Source organism: Phyllostomus hastatus, unplaced genomic scaffold, assembly GCF_019186645.2.
Source record: "Phyllostomus hastatus isolate PE091 unplaced genomic scaffold, TTU_PhHast_1.1 phas_scaffold_501, whole genome shotgun sequence".
NCBI classification, from domain to species: domain Eukaryota; kingdom Metazoa; phylum Chordata; class Mammalia; order Chiroptera; family Phyllostomidae; genus Phyllostomus; species Phyllostomus hastatus.
Genome location: NW_025334033.1, coordinates 64,218,419 through 64,232,556, shown reverse-complemented (window position 1 = coordinate 64,232,556; position 14,138 = coordinate 64,218,419).

The following is a 14,138-nucleotide window of genomic DNA, read 5'->3' as shown; positions in this document are numbered from 1 at the left end:
ATCGTGCCTGGCGTGTTCCAGCAGTGGCGAGGAGAGGGGGCATGCAGGCAAAGCACCTGTACTCACACCAGCCAGAGATAAGCACCGGTCATTTTAAAGTGTGTGTTCTATAGCTTTGGCTCAGTGGCTGCCTTGGTAAAGGGCAGTTTCCAGGGCAAGATTTCAGCTGAGCGCTGAAACTTAAGTGCCCCGGGCCCTTCTGATTTGGGGTCATCCTGAGTGCGCCTCTAGGTTTGCATCATGCTACCTGTCCAGCATTGTACCATAGCGGTGTGTCCAGGTGGTGCATACACTGGCCCACCGTGACTTACCATGTGCTGCAACTTGTAATACACAGACAAGTTCCCTAGTGTTTTTGTTGTTGCTATAAAGAACAACCTTGCCCACTTCTGTAGCATTTGCAATGATTTTACTTAATAGTAGGGGAGCTCCTTGATCCGAGGAAGTGGACATTTTTAAGGCACTTGATACGTACCGCCCAACTGCCATGAAGAAAGCCGGACCACTTTCCAGGGGCGTGGGCTGTCCTCATGGGAAGTTTCCGAGCCACCGCCACCCTCCCAGGAGCACCTGTTCTCCGAGAGCCTGACCCTGTTTGTCGTGAAACCGAGCATAATCAGCCAGCGAAAGTGTCCCAAGTGAGGCTTTCCAGGTGACGATTCCAGAAAGGAGCATTTGCACGGTGCTTCCTAGGTCTTCAGAACGGTCCAGCGCTGACCCCGCAGGGCCCCCCTAGGCCTAACTTAGTGATTTTGATTCTTCTTTGCAGATTTGGAAACTGCAAAGAGACCTGGGATGCTGAAGCGAGCACCCGAGGCGCGCCAACGCAAGGGAGTGGGAGAGGTGGGCCCAGAGCTTGTTCTGCCCAAATGCCCCCAGTTTCCTGCCATCTCCTGATGTCTCACGGGCTGTTACCTCTCTTGGGGAGCCTCCCAGTTTCTGCCCACTCCCTCCCCTGTGGCCTGGCTCTGTGACAAGGATTTGGGAGAGTTCGGAAGTGACTCTGGGAAGCCCAGGAAGGGAGTAGGACGTGAGACAAGGGGAAGGGAAAGGCCAGTGGAGGGTGTGTTGGTGCGGGAGTCACCACTGAGGGCAGCAGAGACTCCGTGTAGCGGGGCAGCCTGCGGAGATACTGCATGTGACACAGCTCAGAACTGGTCCGGGGGGGTGGGGAAGCTGGGTGCTTACCTCTGCATTGTTCCCCCTCACTGGGGGTCTCCCCTGGAGGCACTGGTGTACCAGCACTTCTGGTTTGCTCTGGGAAAGGGGCAGTCAGGGCTCCCACGGCCAGAGAACGGGCTACGGCAGAGAACCCTGGAAGCTGTAACTGTCTGCAGGTAACTTCCAAGGTGGCCCCAGGGGACATCGGGGGGACACTCACATCTGCTACGGGGCTGTATGCATGTACATTCACTTCACGTTCACAATGAACCTGTGGCTCAGTTACCAGTGTTTCTGCTTCTCATCGGAGAGAGGGAGTAACCCTTCTAAGGCCACACCACTGGGAAATGGTGGCGTCCGGGGGCCAGCGATCTGTCCTCTGTCACTTCACACTCCCCTTCCCAGGCCCTACGCCCTCTGTCAGCCGAGTGTTTTAACTGGTCCCCATCAGCAACCCCCACTAGAAATGACTGCCTTCAGGATTTGGGGGCTTCTCATTTTTTAAGGAAGATAGTTGATGACTTTACCACCTTAGCTAGAGGAAGCCTGGAGAAAGGCTAGTTGTATTACTCTGAGTCTACATGAACAGTCTCCATCAAAGCCACATCCCTGCTCTGTACAAGGGCTGTCTGGAAACAGTCCAGCCACTGTTAATATAATGAGGTTTGCATGACATCGATGTCACCTGGCAGCCAAAGAGAGTGGACTGGAATGAGCATGCGTGAGCAACAATGACTTCACTGTACTTATCAGCGCGGGTGGTAGACAAGACGCTGTTGAGTGAGCACGTGTACTGTGTGGCTGTTACATTCAAAATGACTGAGCGATGAGAGCAACGAATCTGCATCAAATTTGGCGTTAAGTTTGAACATTCCTCCATGGAAACTATTCAGGTGATTCAGAAGGTCACAGCTATGGGCGATTGGCAGCTTCATCACAACGTGCCTGCTCATGGATCGCATCATGCAGAGTTTTTGGTGAAACATCAAATCACCCAGGTGACTCAGCCCCACTACAGCCCAGATTTGGTGTCCTGTGACTTCTGGCTTTTTGCAAAATTAAAATCACCTTTGAAAGGGAAGGGATTTTAGACCATTGATGAGATTCAGGAAAATAATGCAGGGCAGCTGATGGCTATTGGGAGAACTGTGTGAGGTCCTGAGGTGCCTCCTTTGAAGGGGACTGAGATGTCATTGTCCCATGTGCAATGTTTCTTGTATCTTGTATCTCCTTCAATAAATGTCTCTATTTTCATGTTACATGGCTGGATACCTTCTGGACAGACCTTGCATATGCAAGATTTCTGGACACGTTCTCTAGCCCCCATTTCTTTTCAGAGCGCTGCCCCAAACCCCTCTAATCTTGACCTTCTGGGGCTGCCTCTGGTTATAACAAGCACCTCTCATTTGATGCGCATGGTCAAGGGCCTTGTTTCTCCCCCAGACCAATCTTCTTACTGGGAGCCACTTCTACTGAAACACAGAGGCCTGGCAAAGAAAACCAAGACGTGGCCAGCTCTGCATCCATTAGTCAGGAAGAGGGAATCAGAAGGGAGTGTGGTCTGCCCTGAGGCTGGGCTTCGCTGCCCCTCCGAGCATCGTGTCCGAGTGCCGAGGGACCCGCGGGTCCCTGCTCACTGATGCCGCAACATCTGCGGCCAGACTTGGCCCACGCACAAAACGTTTCGATTATCGCTACCTGTGTTGCTGCCTGGGTTTTGCACGTCGGATGAAGCATTGAGCTGACTGGGTGGTGCAGCTGTAGCACAGCTCACTGAGAGGAAGAGACGGGGTGTGAAGCCAAGTTGGGAGGTCTTTGCATTGTGGGTATGTGGAGGACACTGTGGATTAGACCCCTCAGCCGTCATCCCGACCCTCTTGCTGTGGGCAGATGTAGAAGAGCTAAAAACTACATTTCCCAGACCTCCTTGCAGCTGAGGGCCTGGATGTGATTTAGGTCCTACAAATCAGAGGAACTTACACAGGAAGTGGATTTGGAGGTATGTGTTGGGGTGCAGAGCCACTGTGCTGCCAGCGTGTGGGGACATGACTGAGGCGGATGGCTCTGGAGGTGGTGGCTGTAGTGTCAGCTCCCCGAGGGGACAGGCAGTTTCCTGCTCCAATTCCCCCAGTGATTTTCCTGTTTTCTGAACCGAACCCCCCAACTGAAACAAACAGCCTGTGAGGACAGCGAGCAGTTCTGGCACCAAACAGCAGCACTGGGGTGGAGCGTGGCGGGGAATAGGGTGCTGGCAGTGGGCGTGTTGTCCATAGACCCCTCGTCACTACGCTGAGGGAAGCGGCAAGGCCAGGCACTCATCACTTCCGTGTGCCAGGCCAGGCTGGCTCAGATCCCCCCAAACTGTGCAGGGGTTCATCGCCGGGATCCAAGCCGCCTGGTTAATGGGGAGCTGTCTGAAGGGGTGCCATGAAAACCATGGTTACTGCCAGGATTCTGGTCTCATTCCTGAGGTTCAGAGACGGGAAGGGACTGGCTTGAAGTCACACAGCAAGGTGTCAGAGCCAGTCCCGACCCTGAGCCTAACCGTTTGCTCCTCCAGCGAATGAAAACGAGGAAGGGAACGGCGTGGGGGGAGGGGGGGCGGGGTACGGGGCAAGCAGCTGAAATACTGCTTCCCGGCTGAGTCCCTGGGCCGGCCCTGGGGACAGGGAGACAGGAGAAAGCAGGTGTGTGTCGTGAGGACTGCGCCGAGACGCTTTTAAAAAAATTGACTCTGGCCCTGGCTGGTGTAGCTCAGTGGATTGAGTGTGGACCTGTGAACTAAAGGGTTGCAGGTTCGATTCCCAGTCAGGGCACATGCCTGGGTTGTGGGCCAGGTCCCCGGTGTGGGGCACACAGGAGGCAACTACGCATTGATGTTTCTCTTCTTCACTTTCTCCCTTCCCCTCTCTCTAAAAATAAATAAGTAAAATCTTAAAAAAAAAAAAGAAATAAAAATTAGTGCATATTAATTGCTAAAAAAATAAATAAATAAAAACAAAAATTGAATCTGTAGTCACACTCACACAGACAGGAAATGGAACGGCAGGGGAGAGGGGAGCAGGTGGGAGGGGGAGGAGAATCACCGCTCCAGGGAACAGCCTTTCGGGCGTGGAGGATGAAGAACGCAGGAGATGCACGGCGGGTGGTGATGGTCGCTCAGCGCCGTGAATGTCCTCGATGCCACCGAACGGCGCACCTAAAAATGGTTAAAACGGCAAACTTTACATTATGGGTCTCGTACCACAACAATCCACGCAGCACCCTCCCGGCCCAGGGCCACGTGGGGACGCTGGCTGCCTCCGAGCCTGAAGTGCGGAGGGCAGGGGCGGAACCGGTGTCCGGGCATCTCTGCGGGGCAGGGGCTGTCTCCGCAGCCTGCATACGTGGGAGCCCCCTGGGCACCGAGCTTGGGGGAGTCTGGCAGGCAGTGCCCACTGGGGAGGGGCAGAGCTGGCCCCCTGGGGTTCTCACAGATGTGCAGACCCCCAGAACGCTGATACAAACAGAGACCCCGGGGTGGCCCCGCCTGTGTCTATGGGGAGCTCCCTGCTGCTCCCCCCAGGCCAGCAGAGTCCAACTCCTGCAGAAACGGCCCAAGCCCTGCCCTCGACTCATGGGCCCGCCAGGGTCCTGGCCCACCTCCCACGGCAGGGTCCACCCCGGGGGGCACACGGGCTGTTTACAGAAACCCCAAGCCTGCTCTGCCCCCATTGGCCGGGAGCTGGAAGCTCAGGGACTTGCCCCCATCAGTGTGTCTGAGACGTTCGCGGAGAACGTTCTCACCCCTGGGCGGGAGACTCCCCAGGAGGGTATGTAGGCGCCTGTTCCCGGTGGCTCCCTGAGGAATCAGGCTCAGTCTCTCCTGCGCACAAGCACATTTAGTGACTTCCTCCCCGCCCCCCACTCCTCCACCCTCTGCCCTCCATCCACCCTGTCTTCCTCCCCAGCGTCTCTACCCGGAGTTCCCCGTGAGCCGTGTCCAGTCGCGTCGTCGTCGGTGTGGGGAACTGAGCCAGGATGCTGACCCCCGCCTGCTGTGTCTGGGGTGTGGGGTCCTGACAGCGCCCCGCTGCTCCCTCCCTCCGGGGCCCTCGGCCCTGTAGCCCCTGGAGCTCAGAGCCTCACCCCTTCTCAGGCCTGCATAGAGCTCCCTCCCTCCCTCCCTGCTCTGGGGCTTCACTGCTCTATTTTTAAATCTTTTTCAATTACAGTGGACATGCAATGTTATTTTGTATTAGTTTCGTGTGTACGATGTAGTGGCTAGACAGTCCTACACTTCACAGAGTGTTCCCCCCGGTATGCCCTGGCGCTGCACACAGTTACTATGATATAATGGACCACATCCCCTGGGCCGCACTCCACACCCCCGTGACTGTGCCGTGACGGCGGGTCTGCACTGCTCGGGCCCTCCCCACCCCTCCCCTCTGGCGACCGTGAGTTTGCTCTCGGCGTCCGAGTATGTTTCTGTTTGAGGTGTTCGTTTATACTGTTCTTTAGATTCCACATGTAAGTAAACTCTTGATTGTCCTTTTAATGAATCGGGAGGGTGGCTCTGTAGCCTCTGGCCCTACTCCGGAGCAGTCTCCGACCAAGGCAAGGCCCAAACGGCCAGAACCCACTGGGGTGGGGACCAGCAGGCCCAGCGGGAGGGAGAGGTGGGGACAGCCCCAGACTCCGGGGTCAGCTGGGCATAGAAGTTCCCCGGAGCTACCGTCAACTCACCGAGTGACCCTGGCTGCCACTTTCCCCCTGTGTGCCTCAGTGTCCCCACGTGGAGCGTGGCTCTGGGGACACAGGGCGTGCTCTGTGCTCAGAGGGCATAGCTGGAATCCGAACCACAGTGGCCGCCCCTTTCGAGTGCACCGCCCACCTCGCTCTCCCCACCCCTGTGATGGAGTGCCGTCGTTCCCCTCCTTGATAGGTTGGTCGGGAGGTGGAAGGGCAGTCGGTTTCCTCCTCAACAGATGGGTGAGGAGGTGGAGGCTCAGAGAAGCTGCCTGAACGGCTTAGCCTCCGCGCAGCCCAAGAGGCCGAGGCAGCAGCAGACCTGGAGCGGCAGGTGGAAAGCCGTAAGGTAGACGTTCCCTGCCTCGAGGCACAGAGGGCAAGTGCTGACGTCACCCACCCAGACAGGAAGCTGGGCCTCAGGATGAGCAGGGCCTTGTGCCAGGTCACCCAGCAAAGCACCAGCAGGGCCGTGGTGGGAGCCGGGCTGTCCCGGTGCCTGGTCTCAGGTCTTCCTCTGGAGGCTGCGCCCGGCAGGCTGGGGGACGGCTGCCCAGGCCTTTCCCCGGGCGCCCGGTCACCTGGCGGAGGTGCCTTCTGGAAACAGTTGCACGCTGGCCTCTCTGGACCCGCTCTACCAGAGCTGTTAGGGGGCTGGAGAGGAGAGATGCTCCTTCATTCAACAAACATTTATTGAGCACCTACTGTGTTCCAGGCTCTGTTCTGGATGCTTGAAATATGTGAAGAAAAGAGCTTCTTGGCCTTGGCCAGGTGGCTCAGTTGGTTAGAGCATCGTCCCAATACACCAAGGTTGTGAGTTCAATCCCAGGTCAGGGCACGTACCAGAATCAACCAATGAATGCATCAGTAAGTGGAACAACAAATTGGTATTTCTTTCTCTGTGTGTCTCTGTCTTTCTCTATCTCTCTAAAATCAATAAATTTAAAAAAAGAGCTTTTTGGAGCTTGTGCTCTGGTCTGGGGAAACAGGCAGTCAGCAATAGCTGTCGTAGATAAGTGCATCGTGCAGTGGTGGGCAGGCGGCGATGCTGGGAACGGAGACGGAGCAGAGTCCGGTTAGAGGCTCCGGAACAGTAGGGTGGGAGGGCGTGGCCTCACTGAGACCACAGCTTCAGCGAGGACTTGAAGGACTTGTTGGAGAGAGCCACGTGGCTGTCTGGGGGCAGAACATTCCAGGCAGACTGACCAGCCAGTGCAAGGGCCCTGGGGCTGGCTTATACCTGGAGGTTTGAGGCAGACCAAAAGTCCGAGGCGGCTGGGAGAGAATGAGTGAGGCGGAGGGTAGCGGTGGTGGGCCAGGTTGTGCAGGGCCCCACGATCTGGGGAGATGTGGGCTTCACGCTGAGGCAAAGGGAATCATGGGAGAAGACGGGCTGCAGAAGGCTGGAGGTGGGGGGACGCTTGAATGCAAGGTGTGGATGCACCTGCAGACCTGGCTAACTCCCAGCTGCCCCAACACCCGACTCCGTCACAGGTGGGGGCGGGGGGGCCTGCAGAGACACTTCTGCCACCGCCTGCCCGAAGTGGCCAGGAACGCCCTCCTCTGTGAGCACAGGTTCCCAGGGAGTGACCGAGCAACTGCTCAGGACATCTCCACGTGGGAAGTCCCTGCTGGGGGGGTCTTGGGGAGCAGCTTTCTTCCTGTCCCCCAGGGAAAGTGGCAGCTGCTTATCTGATGGGGGACTCAGGGCCCTGGACTGCAGAGTCAACACGCCCTCGCCCCGCTCACGCAGTGGTGTTTTCCCAACACACAGCTCCTCCGAGCCCCTTATCGGGCCTCCAGGCGGCAGGGCCCCGTTGCCGGGCAATGCTGTCTTATCTGCCAGGTCTGCTCCGGGGCCGGCGCGGGCTGATTGCATTAGGTCCTCTCCCACCTGTCTCCGCAAACATCTCCGGGGGCCTCCAACGAAGGTTTTCCCTTTCTTCTCTGGCAGATGTTTGTTTTAATTTAATAAAGCAGTTTACAGGCCTTAGTGGGCGGACGAGGGCTGCAGTGGGCCACAGCCCAGGGGGATGGGGGGAGCGGTGGGGGGTGCCATGGGCACCACACCCGGAGCACGAGGCACAGCAGGGTGGGAGGAGGGGCCAGGCCTGGTTCAAACTGAGACGCGAGAGGTCTCCCCCGTGGCCCACCTCCTGGCCTGCTTCCCACAGCCCTTCCCGCAGGGGCCCCACAGCGGCCTCACTCACGACCGGGGTGTCTTCTAGGGAGACTCCCCGGGGTCGGAAACATCTGTCTCCGGGGGGAAAGCAGCTGGGAGGTGGGCCTGCTGAGGCCCCATAGACAGGTGCCAGGTGCCGTGGAAGAACCGCTTCGCAAGGCACACTCGCGAAGTGATGGCCCGCTGACCACAGCAGTGGGTCTGACCAGAGGTCGGGCCGAGGGGGCGGCGAGCGTGAGGTCCCGAGTGGAGGAGAGCCGAGGGGCTGGTCTGGCCACTTGGCCAAGGCCTATGGGAGGGCGGGCAGGCGGTGGGAGGCACCGCTGCCCTGAGGACGAGGTCAGAGGGAGGCAGGAGGGCTTCTAGGATAGGGCCAGCAGCTGGGACTCTGAGGGAGAGACAGCCCCTGTCTAGACCCCAACCTCTCCACTCTGTGGCCTCCCAGAGAAGGGTCTTCGGGCGGCTTCGGGGCCACCCTGACACCCAGAGCCGTCACCAGCTAGTAGAAGCAGCTTGCAACGGCTAGAAGCCTGCCTTTGGGCATCAGGAGCCCTGGTTCCAATCCTGGCTCTGCCTAATCCTACAGTGCCACCTTGCAAATGTCACTTACCCTGTCTGAGCCTCTGTTTCCTATTCTACAAAGTGGCCAACAGGATTCCCATGTGATTTCTGGGAATTTAACTGAGGAGATGCAGTCGCCCAGGTCCGTCAGTGTTGACTCTGCTGGGGTGGCTCAGGGGGCCGAGAACAAACAGGAAAGCTCCCGGGGGCCCTCCACATGTGACTGCCTCTCTGTGTCTCAGGGGCCCTGCCCCCTGCCAGGGGGCCGTCACAGCTCCCCACCACCCGCTCCCTCGGGCTCTGTCCTCTGGTGGAGCATCTGGTCCATGTGATTCCTTTGTAGTTCACCGACTGACTAAATGAGCCACCTCCTTCGCCTTCCGCGTCAGCTTCCGGGGAGCCTCAGCTTTCCCGTCTGTAGAATGGGCATGCCGATGACAGCCCCACCTCCCAGGGCCCTCCCGAGGGCTCTTGGGGTTGCCGCATGTCACCAGTTTCGTCACAGGGCCTGGCCTAGCGTGAGCGCTCAGTCAGGTCCGCAGCTACCTGCTTGCAGTGACTTGAGGATGTGGTTTTCCTTCAGGTGACTGAGTATCTCTGAGGTTCAAGGCGAACGAGCTGCCCACAGCTGTCCTTGGGGCCCTGCAAAGTTGAGCTGGGCCCTGGGAGGGGAATTTGTGGTGGGGTGTGGGGGGGTTGGGGACCTGAGGCTGGGCTGATTCTGCTCGCCACAGAGGGCTGAGCCCCCACCCCCAGCCCTCAGGCCCCTCGCCAGCCAGCCCTGCTGGGGGACAGGGGGCAGGCCGGGGCAGCTCCAGTGTGTCTGGGGCCCCCAGGGCGGGGCATGAGCCTCCTGTCTCCTGACAAACGGTGTTTCGGAGCCGATCAGCTGAGCAGCGCTGCCCCCGTTCTCTCTCTCTCGGCCTGTCCTTGGTCCTCCTGCTCAGCGGCTGGGTTCCTCCTCTCCCCTTCTGCCTCCTCACCCTGTGGGGCTGGCAGGGTGATTCCGCCCCTTGGGGCTGAATCTCAGCCCTGCCCCCGGCAACACCTCAGGAAGTGTCCCAGGAGGTGCCTGCCTGCCGTCCTCAGCTTCATCCGCCTGGACCGCCATCCCAGGCAACGCAGCCACCTCCTCCTGGGACCCCCGAGCGAGACCTTAGTCCCGAGACACGCTGTGCCAGCGGCACACGGGGCCACGCTGCTCGGAGCCCGGAGCAGTGTCACCAAGAGAGGTGGGGGCTGAGCCTCCGGGGCTTTTGTGCCGGAATCACCAGTCAGTTAAGGTCCTTGGGAGGTCAGCTGGTGTCCCCCGCGGCCTCCCTGGTAGCAGGAGGGCAGAATCAAAGGCACACACAGAGAGCCCCGGGGGCTGCGAGCCCCACCTCACCTCCCAGCTGAGAAGGACCACCTGGCCCTGGGCCGGGCCTGGGAGCCCAGGCGCTTCCCGCCGCACGCCTCTCAGAATGTCTAAAAGGAAAAAAAAAAACGCTCGTCCCAAGTGTTGGGAAGATGTGGAGGAACTTGAACTCACACGCTGCTGGTGGGAATGTAAAACTACTTTGGGGAACAATTTGTCATTTTTTTACAAATGAAACGTGTACCTACCATATGCCCCAGCCATTCCACGCCTAGGTATTTGCCCAAGACAAATACAGCTGCTCAGTGCTTGCACGTGAATACTCATAGCAGCTTTATTTGTAATAGCCCCCCAACCGGAAACAACCCAAATGTCTACCAACAGACAAATGAGTAAGAAAGCTGTAGCGTCTCCATATGATGACCTAGGACTTGGCAGGGAAAGGAAGCGAACTATTGCTATGCACATCAATATGGGCGACTCTCAAAATAGCAGCCAGACAGAGCGAGCACATACTGTATCATTCTGTTTCTATAAAATTCTGGGACATGCAAATGAGTCTATAGTGACAGAAGGCAGATTGGTGGTTGCCTGGGAAGGGGAGAGAGGGGCTGCAAGGGGCCAGCAGGAGATTTGGGGGCGGAATGGACCTGCTCACTAGCTTGGTTATGGCATGGCTTCCCGGGGGTGTGCACAGGTTAAAACCTAGCCCAATGTACTTTTTAGATATGCGCAAGTAGTGCTAAAAAAAAAAAGCTGCCACAGTGTTGAAGTTGAATCACTATGTTGTGCACCTGGAACTAATACGTTATTGTGTGACTGCTATACTTTAATTTTTTAAAAAGGCCACAATGAAACACCAGCAGCACACACCTTATAGACAGAAAGACCTGCCACAGAACCCAGAATCCAGGATGATATGCAGAGATGTAGGCACCTGCCCATCCCAAGCTGGCTTGACCAGCATAAGAGAGAGAATCATTGGTCCCCGTCTGACACGTGAGGACCTGGGGCCCAGAGAGGTGAAGGGCTGGGCCTGACGTCACACAGCAAGCCCAGGGCCGAGCCTGTGGCACGATGATCCCCGCTTCCTCCTCCGGATCCAGCACGTTTTCCGTGGGCACCGGCGTGCTCCCAGGAGTCACCAGAGGCCTGAGGAGCAGGGTGTCCCTGCCACCTGAAGATGTAATCTCTCCCACCCCACCCCCACCTGGGACAGCAGTCGCTTGACTGTGCTTGTCGCCAGGAGACTGGCTTCATTTGCAGAGAGAGGTGTGGTCGCAGCGGCTCCCCAGGGAGGTAATAAAGAACGAGAGTGAGATAAGGAACAAATGCAATTACCCAAGGACACTGTTATCTGTGGCAGAGCAGGATGCAGGCCAAGGTGGTGACGTGGGCCCCCATCCCAGCTTCCTGAGGAGGATGGCAGGGCCACCAGCACAGGGGAGAGGCCCAGGGCAAGGGGTCATATTTCAGGTGTGGAAGGGATGGCAGATGGGTAGGAGTCTCGGTTTCTGTCCATGTGTTCTCCCCCAGCCCTGGAGACCCCCACAGTGTCTGGAGCCAGAGCTGGGGGTGGGTCCTGGGCCCGGGGAGCGGGCACCAGCTGTGTGCGTGGACAGACCTGGGTGTGAAGCCCAGGGCCAGCCGGGCCCCGGTCACCCTGCCCGGGGAGTGGGGGTGACGACGGTCCCCGGCTCGTCATAATGTGCTGCCCCGGAGGGCTGGGTCACACGGGTCACCCCGCTTCCCCTCCCCTGCCGTCCTTCCGGTTTGTCTTCTCATCCTACTGGGCAAAGTCCAGTCGGGTGGCTCTGAGGTCAGACTCGCGGTCCCTTGGTGGCAGGGGAGAAATGGCAGCAGCTGCATCTGCTGACCTTGACCGTAGCACTTCACAGGCTGGGCCCCTTAGCACAACCACCCCGTCACTTCCTGTCAACAGCAAGGACACCAGGGCCTTGCGAGGTGGTGGCTTCCCTGAGGTCGTAGAAAGCAGAGGGAGGCAGAGGACGGAGGGGCCTGGGCCCAGGCAGCCCGACTCCCAAGTCCACGGCCTTGTGAAGCTCCCCACTTCTCCAGGGGTTTCCTTCCCTGAGTCCTGCCCCAGCCCGTGTGCTGAAGGCCTTCTCGTGGTTCCGCGTGTGCGCACGGAGACCTACAGTTTACAAAGGTCTCCCCCGCCCTGACCCCTGCTAGCATTTCTGGGTCCCTCAGGAAAGGGGAGGGCTGCCTTCGTCCCCACTGCGCAGACTTGAACGTGAAGGGGGGTGGCCACATGGCCAGGGAGTGGGTGGCTCTCCCCACAGGGGACCGTTTCCTCTGCACATGGCCCCTGAGAATTGCTCATCATCCAGTCCAGCGTACCGAGGCTGACACTGAGGCCAGAGAGATTCGATCATTTGCCTAAGTTTACAAAGCTGGGGTGTGGCTGAGCTAATACTTCCTCCCAATTTCCAGGGTCCCCAAAGCCCAAGCTCTTCCCCACTTTGGAATTGAACTTGAACAGGGTCTAATCCTATTTCAGTGAATGGTGTGAACCCTCCTAACATGTAATCTAGTCTAATCTAATCTAGTCTAATCTAATCTGATGCAAAGCGATACTTAACGCCTGCCTTTCCCAGCCCTTCCCAGGGGAAAGATCTGAGGTCCTTTATTGATTATTCTGTCCTGCCATTTTTTGAGCCCATCAGATAGCATTCACTCATTCATTCACTCACTCACTCACTCATTCATTCATTCAACAAAAATGCACGAGCACTGGCCCCGTCCCGGAAACCGAGTAGACGCTGGTCTGTGAGCAGCGTCTGTAAGTCCTGGGCGGGGGCCTGGCAAGGCGAGAGCTGAGCAGGCTGGTTGGAAACCCGCCCCTCTGCGTGGGCCGCGAAGTGCGAAGCCCCACGTGTACCTCGGTGCACTCAGCACAGAGAAAACTGTCTGTTCTGAGTCCTGCTATTCAGCAGTTTCCATGGATACCTGATTATGATAACTAATCCGACCAAGTCAAGTGCAGACGCGGTGCCTATTTCAATCTTTGCTGTCATCTGCTCCCCGCCTTTCATCCCCCTGCCTTTGCTTCATTCATTCAGCGTTAACTGAGTAACTGGAAGGCTCTATACTCGAATGAATACGTTAATAATATTCATAACCGCCACCACCAGCCCCCCACCCCCAAACTAACACTCAGTGAACATGTATCTTGTGCCAGGCCAGGCGCGGTTCCCAGCAGTTCACAGGCATTCATTCATTCGCCCCTCAAGTGTGCTTTGAGGAAGGAAGGAGCTGCTCTTGTTCCCCGCACAGGGCGAGGAAACTGAGACAGAGAAAGAATACGGGTTTTGCCCACGGAAAGCGGTCTTGGGCCGACCTCAATCACCATCGGATCGCTGGGGTGTCCAAATATAACCAGAGCTAGAGCTCGGACCCTCGCCCACGGGAGGCCGCCTCTTCCCCTCCCTGGGCCCCGATCCCCGCATCCACCTGGCACGTGTGTGTGCTTTTAATGTCGGGCTCCGTGAAAACAAGCAAGGCCCACGGGCCAGGGCCCACAGCCTGGCTCCAACACACCATCCTCGTCCTCGGCGGCCGAAACTCCGAATCCAGGTGTGTGGGACGGAAGGCCTTTGAGAAGCACTGGGGGTGGGCGTGTGACTCTTCTCGCTCTCCGGCCTCTCCCCTGCACCCCCACCTGCCCCCTTCCCTCATACATGATTGCGTGGAAGGCAGGTGCGGAGCCGGTGAGACTCGCGTGGGGTTAGAGCAGGACGGGGTGTTGGGAAAGCCCGCTTCTCGTCCGGAGGCAGTGGAAGCTGGGGGTCCTCCCTGCTGAAACTCGAGAGGACTGTGTGCCTGTGGTGTACTTTCAGGAGAGCACTGACGACAGGGGCGCCTTTCTCCCCCAGAAGTCAGCCCCCGGGGAGCCTTCCCTGGCCTCCCAGACCACGTCAGCCACAAGATCATGGGCTCCAGAGGGATCCTGAACGTCACCTTCATGGGGAAACCAAGACCAGCCCAAGGACAGAGTCCTCAGCATGCGTCTTCTCATGCCCTTTGGTCCTGACCTTCACTCTGGCTCCTTTTGATTCCGTACAAACTCCCTACACTTTCCTGGGAATATGGCAGGTCATGGGGTCCCCCCCACCTGCCCACCTC